This window comes from Nanorana parkeri, unplaced genomic scaffold, assembly GCF_000935625.1.
Source record: "Nanorana parkeri isolate BGI_ZX_2015 unplaced genomic scaffold, ASM93562v1 scaffold333, whole genome shotgun sequence".
Classification (NCBI taxonomy): domain Eukaryota; kingdom Metazoa; phylum Chordata; class Amphibia; order Anura; family Dicroglossidae; genus Nanorana; species Nanorana parkeri.
The window spans coordinates 230,200-243,359 of record NW_017306601.1 but is presented as its reverse complement, the minus strand read 5'-3'; the positions used below and the strand labels follow the sequence as shown (position 1 = coordinate 243,359).

Here is a 13,160-nt window from a genome sequence, read left to right as displayed (position 1 = left end):
ATTCACTTTATGCAACTACAGATTTTTCTATCCACTGCATCAGGAAATAGGTAGAGAGGTCTATGTACTTCCAAATGTTCAAAATATGCAGAATATTTTCTATTACATATTTTATTTTTAATTTATAGCAGACTGGATGATTTTATAATACAATACAAAACTAAAAATGTGTGCAAGGTGCAGTAATCCATCCAAGTACCCCTCACTCATTCACAAGGCGGGCAGCATCTGGGTGCCCATTTTATTAAAGGGGTACCCCAGTGCTAAAATAAGCCCCCCCCCTGCCTGCAGACCACCACAACCACTGGGTCAGGGTTGTGGAAGAGGCCCTTGTCCTCATCAGCATGAGACAAGGTGCTTATCCAGGGGGACCCCTGGAAGGCACTCTCCCTATGCCGAGGGAATGTGGCCTGGTATAATGCAGGGGGTGGGAGCTCACTCACCCCCCCCCCCCTTTCCCGGGCCTGCAAGCCTGTGATCGGATTAAGGGCCTGGAATTTTAGGGGGGACCCCACTTCCCTCCCCCCTTTTTAACTCTGGGTCCCTCCTAACTTTTCTACCAGGCCTAACTTTTCAATAAAGCATGCCAGGGTCTGGTATGGTTTAGGAGGGGGACCCCAAACTGGCAGGGCTGGATGTACCTATGAGAAGAATATAGACTCAGAACGTTATGCACCCAAAGGCTCTGAACACACTATTTATTTAGTCCTTGCTCCGAAGAGCATCAGATTCACCAAGCACTTACAAAGCATTTAACAGACTTGGAGAAGGTTTCTTGAAACCCTTAAAGCACCCTTTTAGCTTAAGTCTAAAAAACATCTTAAAAGGAGCACTATTACAAAGAATATTTAGTTTCTTATGATTGTATGGACTAAAACACATGTAATGCTAGTATTCAATATTTCATATTTTTTATATTTTCTCTACACAAATATAAATATAGGTAAGCAAAATTAAAAAAGATGTATATACTAAATACTGCCATTACAAATATTAACTGCATACAGTAAATATACTTTTTATTTATTCACAATAGTGCTCAGACATCCTGGCAGACTGCAATAAGCAGTAGTGCTGTTTGAAAGTTACTAAATACGTCATAAGGCTTGAAGTAAATAAGTAGAGTGGACTTCTAACTTTTATTTAGTTACGGCATTCCCTCACAACAGCACTCATACTTCTAGTGTTTCATTTTACATATTGCCTGCAGTTGCCATTTAATTGTGTCCCAACTCCCAGCCTATAATTTATTTATCTTGTTGCTGTTGTTTGCACTGGAACAATAACTCAACATATACCCATTACCTAGAATTCGTGTGTTCTCTAGGAAAGAGTTATTCCTATAATGTCAGGCCCCTATTGCGAATATATATTTGGTTAATTTTTTTAAAAAAATCCATCCTTACAATGCCCAGATCACTGTTCTACTCCTAAAATAGGTTTGAAGGTTTAACAACATAATCTTCGCACAAAAACTGCAGGGTATGAGTCTCCTTTTGTGACTTTGTGCATCAAAGCAGTACTAATTTCCTTTTTCTTGTTTTCAGCATTGTCTTTATAATAGGCATTCATATAATGAATCCCACTTCTGTACAAACTATTTTCGGTTTAAGTATACCTTTTCCCTAGAACTTTATTAAATGCTGTTTAACAACTGAGGCAATTTTCCCTGTAAAAAAAACAAATGAGTTAAATTAATATCTGAGTACCATTTACTATCATGGTCTATTTAAAACAAGCCATTTGCTGAAAAGAACATCCAAAAAAACAATGACATTATATGGATTGATGTATTTTGTCTGTGCCCTTTATGATGAACTGATCTTCCCACCTGCCATGTACCTTCTGTGATTCCCTTTGTGTTGGCTCTTTTAATGTTTTCTGAATACTATAATCATAGAACAAAGGTTAGATTTTTTTTAACCTTTTCTGAAGCTTTTATTCATCTACCTTAACTATCCTACCTACATCCTTTTGCTAGGAGGCAGACCAGACAAAAAAAAACCTGAAAGCCGAAATATCTGTATGTAAGCATTACATGCTGCATGATTTTCCCATGTACTCCATGTGATTGAATGTTCTATGCTTTAGTCAATGAAAGGCGACTGTGCTGTTTTACAGTAATAATAAAGTGATTCAGTATGGAATGACCTTATACCATAATCAATTCTAGACGGTGATTATACTATATGTAGCAGGGGTGTCAAACTGGGGCTTTTTGGTCCATATGTGGCCCTCTCGCTCCTACATTGGTCCCTCCAGTATGGTTTACAAAATTACATTAAATAAGGTCCTGGCTCATGAAGCTAAACTTCCTTAATTATTAATTTTGCAGTTCAGTAATTCCGGAAATGTTTGAACGGCCTTATTCTTTGGGATAAACTTACTTAGCCAACAAAGTAGAAAAAAGTGATCTGGGAAGAATAAAGTTGCTTATACATACCAGATAACTTCTCTTGTGTTTACACGTAGCTGGCTAGTGTGCATGACACCAGTAAAACTATTGTGTTTTACTGCATGTCAATGTAATTCATGTTAAGGCATATCTCTGTTTGTTGCATCGCTGTGCCATTTATTCACAATGGTACCCCAAAGCACAAGCGCAGTAGCTAACAATGCACCTGCACTGCAGCAAACCACAACGTACTTGCCAGGTGTTGCGGTTTGCTGTATTGCAAAAAAGGGATTTCTTGTCTATTGCAGAGCACTAACAGCACATTCAGGTGCAGGCATCTGTATTTAGGTTCTCCTGTACCTAGGTAACCACTCAAATCACAGGTGTACTTTGAATGCTACAATTTCCTTATTAATCAGAATGTACTGTAAATATTCATGAGGTAAATGCAGAAGGAATTGGGTATTTTAGTAAACATTTTCCGCTCGCCATACACTATATCTGAGTTACTTAAAAGCTCTAAAATTGTAAATTCAAAATGCCAGATAAGCATGTTACAACTATAATTTGAGTTTTAACACAGTAGCTCTCATTTGTGAGGTTTTATCCACTTTAAAATGGCATTATCCTAACACAAGCTATTTAATGAGCATCTCAGAAAACATAGCACAGCAATGTCATTTACTAAACATCATTAAATGTCACCGCATGTTTTCCTATAAAACAAATTATATTATGTATGCATTTTTTTCACAAAGTGGTAGTGTCAAATTCAACTACATACCCAAAAGAGTTGCCTTGAACTGTAAGCAAAAGAACATTGGCAATCACGTCAACTGAATATGACTGAAGTAATCAAATGTTCTCAGCTCTAGTACTATGAAATTGTTTTACTTCTTCCGATGTTCCTTTTACCTCACTTGTGCCATTTTTGAGCCTATTGCATTCGGCAACAGAAATAGGCAGGTTATTTCATGCAATCTGAGATTCTAATATGTATAGAATTATGCTTAAAGCACTCCTTTATGTACTTAAGATACACTTTCATTGTTGAGAAAAGGCACATTTTAACTACTGTTGTATAACTGTGATTTGACATTAAAAGCATTGTTACACAACAATGTGGAATTCTGCCTGTTAGAAATAATAAGCAGCATTTTGTCCTGGTCTCACAAGTCACCTTTTTAAAGTCATGGCGTTACACATGCCAAAAGATGCTGTATATAGATGAGTATGTGTAAGTATGAATACTTAATGTGATGCCATAAAGGCCATGTACACACAAGCTTCAATTTGCGTAAGAGCATTGTGAACAACCAGCTGTCGCAAAGCTTTGAGCAAGGTTTTTGTAGCTTTCATGAAGCCTTTAAAGAAGCATGATCACCTTGCCCGTGCAGGGCAAAGGGACAGGGTCTTTGTAAAGGACCCCCTCCTCAGTTATACACACCACCAGTGCTCCCTCACAGCTCCTGCAACCAGCACTGATATGGAAGGCATTGGATGCCAAGGAAAGCAGTGATGTCACTCCTAAGGTTGCCACCTTTTCTTCAAGTGAAACCCTGAACACTCTAGCGACGTGTGGCTATTTTTGTGGGAGCATGAGTGTAGGATATTCACTTGGGTTTTTGTATTATATATGTGTGTGTGTGTGTGTGTGTGTGTGTGTGTGTGTGTATAAATATGTAGGATATTCACTTGGGTTTTTATATTATGTGTGTGTGTATATCTCTGATTGTGATTAAATGCAGAAGGAATTGGGTATTTTAGTAAACATTTTCCGCTCGCCATACACTATATCTGAGTTACTTAAAAGCTCTAAAATTGTAAATTCAAAATGCCAGATAAGCATGTTACAACTATAATTTGAGTTTTAACACAGTAGCTCTCATTTGTGAGGTTTTATCCACTTTAAAATGGCATTATCCTAACACAAGCTATTTAATGAGCATCTCAGAAAACATAGCACAGCAATGTCATTTACTAAACATCATTAAATGTCACCGCATGTTTTCCTATAAAACAAATTATATTATGTATGCATTTTTTTCACAAAGTGGTAGTGTCAAATTCAACTACATACCCAAAAGAGTTGCCTTGAACTGTAAGCAAAAGAACATTGGCAATCACGTCAACTGAATATGACTGAAGTAATCAAATGTTCTCAGCTCTAGTACTATGAAATTGTTTTACTTCTTCCGATGTTCCTTTTACCTCACTTGTGCCATTTTTGAGCCTATTGCATTCGGCAACAGAAATAGGCAGGTTATTTCATGCAATCTGAGATTCTAATATGTATAGAATTATGCTTAAAGCACTCCTTTATGTACTTAAGATACACTTTCATTGTTGAGAAAAGGCACATTTTAACTACTGTTGTATAACTGTGATTTGACATTAAAAGCATTGTTACACAACAATGTGGAATTCTGCCTGTTAGAAATAATAAGCAGCATTTTGTCCTGGTCTCACAAGTCACCTTTTTAAAGTCATGGCGTTACACATGCCAAAAGATGCTGTATATAGATGAGTATGTGTAAGTATGAATACTTAATGTGATGCCATAAAGGCCATGTACACACAAGCTTCAATTTGCGTAAGAGCATTGTGAACAACCAGCTGTCGCAAAGCTTTGAGCAAGGTTTTTGTAGCTTTCATGAAGCCTTTAAAGAAGCATGATCACCTTGCCCGTGCAGGGCAAAGGGACAGGGTCTTTGTAAAGGACCCCCTCCTCAGTTATACACACCACCAGTGCTCCCTCACAGCTCCTGCAACCAGCACTGATATGGAAGGCATTGGATGCCAAGGAAAGCAGTGATGTCACTCCTAAGGTTGCCACCTTTTCTTCAAGTGAAACCCTGAACACTCTAGCGACGTGTGGCTATTTTTGTGGGAGCATGAGTGTAGGATATTCACTTGGGTTTTTGTATTATATATGTGTGTGTGTGTGTGTGTGTGTGTGTGTGTGTGTGTATAAATATGTAGGATATTCACTTGGGTTTTTATATTATGTGTGTGTGTATATCTCTGATTGTGATCTAGGATTTAATTCCACATTAAAAGAATTCCTTGGGACAATAAAACTCACAGAAGAAATGCATAAGGCCCCTGTCCCAGCTGTTTAGCAAGTCTTATCTAAAAGGGAAGGGCAAATATTTGGACAATAAATAGCAAACTATTCCCCCACAAACAATATGCAGAGGGAGAGGCCTATGTTAATGGAATTGATAAGATGTTTGGTGGCACCAGCAGGGCCTTGTATTTGTGATTACATATAAACATTGCAATTGGTGTCAGACAATAAGGCAAGTGATAGCTAAAAGCATTTCAATGGAGATGCAATTGTTCCAGTGTAGATGGGAATCAAGGACCTGTTTGGTAACAACAAGATCAAAGGTTTTTTTTTTGGTCAACTAATCAGCTTCTTCCACATTTTGGTGAATGAGGAAAATGTGTATATCAAGGAGAGACTGAAATGGGAGAAGAGAGAGAGAGAGAGAGAGAGAGAGAGAGAGAGAGAGATGGTATAGAGAAGGGTACTCACTGGGAATCTTCATTAATTTACTTTATTTTATCATTACTCTGTATTACTATGTTGGACTGTTCCTGTTCATCTGCCTTTTGTTGTATTAAACGCTACTCTCTGGAAAAGAGCTGAGGTTGCCATGATTTTCACAACGCATATAAATATAAATACATACATTTGGGTAGATATATATTTATACTTCCCGACATATATTATACAAAAACCCAAGTGAATATCCTACAATGAGTCGCGGCTTATTCATATGTCAATATCTCCACCCATTCATAATTAAATATCACAGTTGAGACTATTTTGAGTGGGGTGCCATAAGCCCCATCTTAATTTTAATTGCCCCTGTCTGCCTGACATCTTGTGTCCGGGTTTCTGATGCCATGAAACCCAGACACAGCATTCAAAACCCGGACTGTCCGGGTGAATCCTGGACAGGTGGCAACCCTAGTCACTCCCCTGGTCATGTAAAGGAGTTTATGTCTAGTGATTGGCTGCTAGGCCAACTTAAACCTTGCTAGGTGATGGAAAAAGTCACAGATGCAGTGTTCATTGTTGCAACACAAACAGCTAACCCTGTATTTGGGCAGGTTACCCTCCCTGCACCAAGTATAGGACTGTATTGGGCAGGTTACCCTCCATGCGCCAAGTATAGGACTATATCCACATGACTCTGTTGATTGCTATGGATAAAACAGGGCCAGCTAACCGGTAGGAGTAGCATGTTTCTTACTGAATGACTCCTGCGATGGGTGACGTGCATCATCACTTGCCATTTTGAATGAAACTTAATACAGTCAGCTAACAAATTGCTTATTTTCCTTTTTATGGAGATATGGACACACAGACATTCTGGATCTATACTATACACTATTCTACCGTCAATAAGAGACTATTATCGCTATAGATGTCGCCTTTCTAGAAGAGACTATGTATTACAATATATTCTGGTCTCTGGCACACTGCCACCTGGATACAATTAAGCACTATCTTCTGACTGAAGATGTTCTAACCAAACTAAAAGGTGCCCATTCACTCTACAACCCTCGAAAGACTTTTGTCTTGCGAGGGTTGTAAAGTACTTAAAAAAACATACGATCTGCCCATCTTGGACAGGCAGATCGTACTTGCGATCATGGCAAGCCCGCCCCCCTGAGGGGCGGGCTTCTGATGACAGCAAAGCTGAACAGGCAGTGTGCGCGTGCGCACACCGGCCCGTTCGGCAGTGATCTCTCGATCATGTTAAAAACCAGCCGAAAATCGTACGATTCTCGGCTGGTTTTCCAACATATCCATCGATATACAAAAGTCGTGCAACCGTACATTAGAAATGGTTGCACACCTTCCATACACTGCACGATTCCCGTACGATCACGGGATTTCCCACGATTCTCGTAGGAGAATCTTGCAGTGTATGGGCACCTTTTAGATGTTGATTCTACAGATCAATTGGGTAGAACATGTGGGGCTTTTATTACATTTTGAGCTATTAGAATAACTTTGATTCTCACCCCAAAAAGTCTCTAACATGCTCCTCATACAAGTACCAGCATGGCTATATATCTGAGGTGGACACACACTCTATATAGCCTGCTATATGTCAATTTACAGACATTCTGACAGCACTGTTAATTTATCACACGTTCTTGCTTAGAAACTGTGTTGTGGGAATTCAAAGGGATTTAAACCTTGCTTCAATTGCCTGACTCTACTGGATACCCAGATGCACTACTGGGTTTGATAAATATCCTATGTTCATTGGTTTATGCTGGGTATGCTTACATTGAAAGTGTATACAAGGCAACAAATGAGCATCTATATTCCCTAAATATACTGTATGTTCAGCTGTTTCAATTTAGCATGGTTATACACCGTCTCTTTATGTGCTGAATTAATATTTCTGGTTTAATGTGTCTGAATTCCCTACATTCAAACATCTGAATTCCCTACATATATGTGTGGCTGTTTTAATTTATCATGATTATATGCAATCCCTTTATGTGCTAAATGAACATTTCTGACAGCTTGCTTTAATTTGGCTCCTATGTTGATATATATTTTTTAATTGTTTTTACTCAGAATAAAACCCATTACATGAGTATTTTTCCTTTTATTCCCTTCACCCACCCACCGGGGCTGAGAGAGTCTAAATTCGTAGAGAGTGGATCTTGAAAAGAGGAACTCAGTCTGCTGAGACTGGAGATAAAAATGAGAATGACATTGCCAGACACAGCAAGACCTTTGATCTAAAGTTTTGGGAGTGTGTGAGCAGGGTGTCTGGGGGGATATTGTGGCTATAGTAAAGGCACAGCTTATATAAAGCTAAAGGTTGTGTGAAAGGCTTCAGAAAAGCCACTCGAAGCTTGCTGAAAACTTTGCAAATGCTTATAATGGCATTCTGTACATATTGTTCATATACAAATACAAGGTCTTATTGTCAGACACTGACACATATACAATACAGATCTGCACTCTATTGGTCTCTAGTGGTTTTAGACCCATTCGTTTATCACAGCTGCATAGCCAATTTGGACCGTTACTGGGTCTTCCAACAAACCACCATGAGAATTTATGTTATGGCCAGCTACAAGAATGGGGGGAGGATCAAATGTAAATATGAAATTCTAAATTAAGTTTATAACACCACATACTGCTTTAGCATTATGGTGTGTAATTACTAGCCTTTGGTGGCAGCATCCATTGTCTTTCAATTAAGTCAGTTCCTGAAATGGGGAAAAAAGGAATAATAGTAATCCTCATAATAATACCCTTGACTTGGTTTATTTATAATACCTGAAGTGTGTGTAACCGTATCTGTGGATTTAATTTACTCAACTGGACATTGAAATTGCCTAGAACTTTGCCATCTTTGTGCCCAAGCACAATCAGCAGGGATTGGCACATGGACCCCCTGCTGATCGGAGAAGTACAGAACGTGTCCATCCAGTTTTTTCCTCCATCTTGCAATGGAGGAAAAAAATGAAATTACCAGACCTATGTTGGTCTATTTCAGGGGTGGGGAACCTCCGGCCCTTCAGCTGTGGTGAAACTACAAATCCAATGATGCATCTGTCTCTGGGAGTCGGGGCTGTGAAAATCTTGCAATGTCTTTTCACCCCAGCTGGACGGCCGGAGGTTCCCAACCCCTAGTCTATGGGGAGTTGGATGTGAATGGACATGTGATGGATTACCCCCAATCTGCAACAATTGGGTCCGCCAAAAACAGAACTCTGTTCCAGACCTGGCCTGAGCCGAGGGTAACTAGATGTAAAGAGATGCACATCCATTTAGATCCAACTCCTGATAGACTAACACTGGGCTTCTAATCAGATCTACCAGAAAAACTGACCGGTGGATCTGATCAGAATGCCAGTGTGAAAGGGCTCTAACCGTTGCAAAATTATACTGCGACGATGACAGCACTTACTTAGACCACTTGAGCAGGGTTGTGGAATTTCCAGGTCAGGCTTACACTATCCATCATATATGTTTTTCCAAAGACCTATCCAAAACTTCTATATATTTGTTTACACTGGTGTGTAAAGCCCAACTTCAGTCAAAACATTTAATTTTGATAGTAGAGTCTGTCCGGTTTTTATTTCCATCAGTGTCCTTATTTGGTGATTTTTATATTACTTCTTTTTAATGAAACATAACTTTGGAGGTGTTAAAGTTTGTGAAACCACCTATCTTGTTCTTGGACAGCCATACTCAATCCACGGTGATTGGATTGATGTAACGGAGTTACTAACGTAGCTATAAATGCTTGGGTATGTTCCTAAAGAAGCTGGATATGTGGCAAAATATCTTCAAGTTTACAGAACAACTTGAAAATGATGACTAGTACTAAGCTATACCCACAGCATATTATTTTTAGGCTAGATTTTTTTTTTCTGGATCGGTTGTAAGCATTATAAGTATTTTTGAGATACGTACTTCAAATTGCATTGACATTCACTTATCTATAGCAACTACATTTCAGCTGTCAGAATTTTTTTAAAGATTTCTGATTGGCTGATGCATGCATTTTGCCTTATTTTACAGTGGTTAGAAAACTGAACAGAACAAGCTCATGTCTTTTCTATCCAATGCCAATATTCATATGTAGCCATTTCACTGCCACAGCCATGCATGTTAAAATGCATATTTTAGGCCTGAAGATTACTTTAAAGAACTCCAGACATTTTGAAATTGAACCCGTGCAGTAAAGCTACCCCCACACTGCACGGGTTAAGTGCTCATTTTAAACTAGGGTCTAAAATTAAAAAAAGAAAAGATATACTCATCCAATCTTCAATCCTGTGGTGCTGACCACTCATCTCTCCCCCCTCATCTCTGGATGTGAAATGTCCCTCAGCGTTCTTACGTCCAATGCAAGTCAATGGACTTGTATTAAACATGAGGATATCAGTGGGGCTTAAACCCCTGGAGTTTGGGGCAGAAGAGGCTGTGGAGACTGGTCTAACAGTCAGGCGAGATTGAGTATCGGGTGAGTATATATTTTTTATTTTAGACCCTAGACCAAAACAAACACTTAACCCTTGCAGTGTGGGGGTAGCAATTTGCCCAAAGTTCTTCTATAAACCCCCCAAAACATTTTCTGAAAACAGAGACCCTGTAGAATAAAATGGAGGCAGCTGCAATTTTTTTGTCACACAATCAAATATATAGTTTCAGCAAAAAATACACTAAAATTCATTTTAATACACACTCAGTTTTTTAGTAAAACAAAATATGAGGTTGCATTGAGTAATAGCAAATTAAATCAAGCATGCATGTGAAATGGCGAAAAGCTACTGTATCCAAAATTGTGCATAGACCTCATCAATTTAGAGTAAACTGTGACTGATCCTGACCCTAGAATTATTGCTCTAATTCACATACCCAATATGTGTAGTGCAAATGTAATTTTTGCATGCATTATCATGTATGTAGGAAGGGTGCTGATCTGTCTCTGCATGCAAGTGGCATGAGCCAACCGTGAGATGACGGCTGGCTCCGCCAAGCTGTCAGTCGCAGGTTGTCGGCCAGCCGTTCCAGTTTCGGCTTCCACCTCGGCTCAGTTGAGCCGAAGCATATGTCCTCGGCTCGACTGAGCCGCTCGGCCAACTTCGGGAGTTGTACGGGCTCAAGTGAATAGCCCGTACACCAGCCCTTCAGTTCTACTCAACCGAAGGGGTCCTGGGGTCGAAGCTAGCCGAATAATCAGCCGAAGCTATGGCTAGATTCTTCGGCAGCATTCTGTATCTCATTGGCAAGCACTTTCGGGGCCTCGCAGGGTCCACTTCATCAGGCTTAGAGATAATCAGGCTTAGAGATATCTCTAAGCCTGATGAAGGGGACCCTGTGAGGCCCCGAAAGCGCTTGCCAATGAGATACAGCTATTGGCAATAAAATATTTTGCTTTTTCAACTCATGGTGTGCTGGTGACATGTTTCTACTGTGCAGTGCGTTGTTAGAACGCATCATTATAGGAAAAAATTGCAGAAAATTCAAAAATGGCTTGGCCAGCTGATTTGAAAAATCAGTTTTTACACCTGTTACTTAATAGATGAACTAAAACCTTATTGAGGAATGCTAGGCAATACCAGTTGCTAATTTTTTTTCTAAACACGCGACTGCAATGCACCCTGCAAGCCACCAATACCGGACCAACTGCAGTATGCAAATACTGACTTTTGGAAAAGTAATTGACCACCTCCTCTGCATTCCATAATATGGTCTCAGCAACCTACAGAGTCAGAGCAATCTCTCTGTAGAGGGACCCTAGATACTACTATGTCATTTCCTGTGATAAGACAACAGGGTCATTTTCTAAATTCAGAAAAACGCACGTTGGGCCACGTTGGGTTTTAAAGGCTCAAAGTGCATTCTGCAGTGCTGAGTTCTAAAATAGGGGGTCTCAACAGGCACCTGCAAATTCCTACCCTTCATCTATAAGCTTAGTTCCAGCACATCTTTAAAGTAACAGATTTACTTTATGTCATTGCAGTTTTTTTTGTCATTTCCAGGCTGTTAGTATTACTAGTTTTTGGAGAATGCAGAAGACAGGTGGTTGTTGGTCAGCTTTGCATAAAACAGGCATAGGGTAATCCAGGAAAACAGCTGTAAAAAAATTTAGCACTTGGCTGACCTTAGTAAGTATCTATTAAGACTTTTCAATTATGGCCTTGATTATGCATGGAAGCCCCAGGTTCTACACTAAACTGCAGCTGGTCCTCTTGTAGTAGGAGAAGTGCTAAAAAACACTTTACAGTACACTTCCATTATTTTGGCTGCAGTGACATTAAGATAAAATGATGTACAATATATACAACCTAATAAAGCATGTTCTAAAACAATAACAGGAACTGAAGCAAAGCATAGCGCAAAAAAAATGTAATTACACGCACCTCTAAATTGATCACATTCTATGGTTGTATCATTCGAATTGACATTGCTGACTTATTACTACTCTGCTAATGGGAATTACTGAAATGTGTACATGATATAAAGAATAATCATCAAAAAAATGTGGTAGTATTAGTAAAATAAAAATAATTTTAGAAATGTAGATGCTGCTATTAATAGATTTTTTTATTTTATTTTTTCCAAAAGGGAGTCCTGGTCATCCTGTGACTAAGTCACTTACCCAAAACATACAGCTAAAGCAGTCAGGTCCTGGCCTGCATGCTTGTTACAGGTCAATGACAAAATAAATAGATCCATAGGATGAGCCAATGGAATTAGAAATGCCTTAAAATGTAAGCAATAGCAATCCCTATATTTGTATCGTGACAGGTTCACTTAACAGAAAGTTCGACAGACTCAGCAAAGAGTTATTAATATTCTCAGTTTGAATATAGTTATTCAGAGGTTTTGATGTCAGTGCTTTAGGGAACTGCTGAGACTATTTTTTCTGTCTATTTGGCCAACTCCCAGTGACTTCAGGGAATCGCAAGTCTGAAAGACTTTAGTGGCTCACTGAACAGTAGCTGTAGTCAGAAGGAGACTGAATCCAAAAGACCAGTTCCAGCTAGCTGGCAGTTGTGAATTACAGCTCTTCCATTCATAGAGCAATGATAAGCAAAACTGATTTGTAGGAAGGTGAAAGCATGCATCAGACTGTGACAGTGAGACTCTGTCCAATAAAAGGGATTTGTATCTGGGATAGCAGTTATAACCTAGTATAGTAAAAACTATTATTATATTTCATACCTATTACATAGTGTGTATGTGTATATATATATATAT

The 13,160-nt window shown here is 39.1% G+C and overlaps 1 protein-coding gene across 5 annotated transcripts in view; it reads right to left on the bottom strand.

Moving 5' to 3' along the window:
• Positions 1–13,160, bottom strand: part of GRID1 (glutamate ionotropic receptor delta type subunit 1) — a 941,602-nt gene that overhangs the window by 766,485 nt on the left and 161,957 nt on the right. The gene's annotated exons all lie outside the window — the stretch shown is intronic.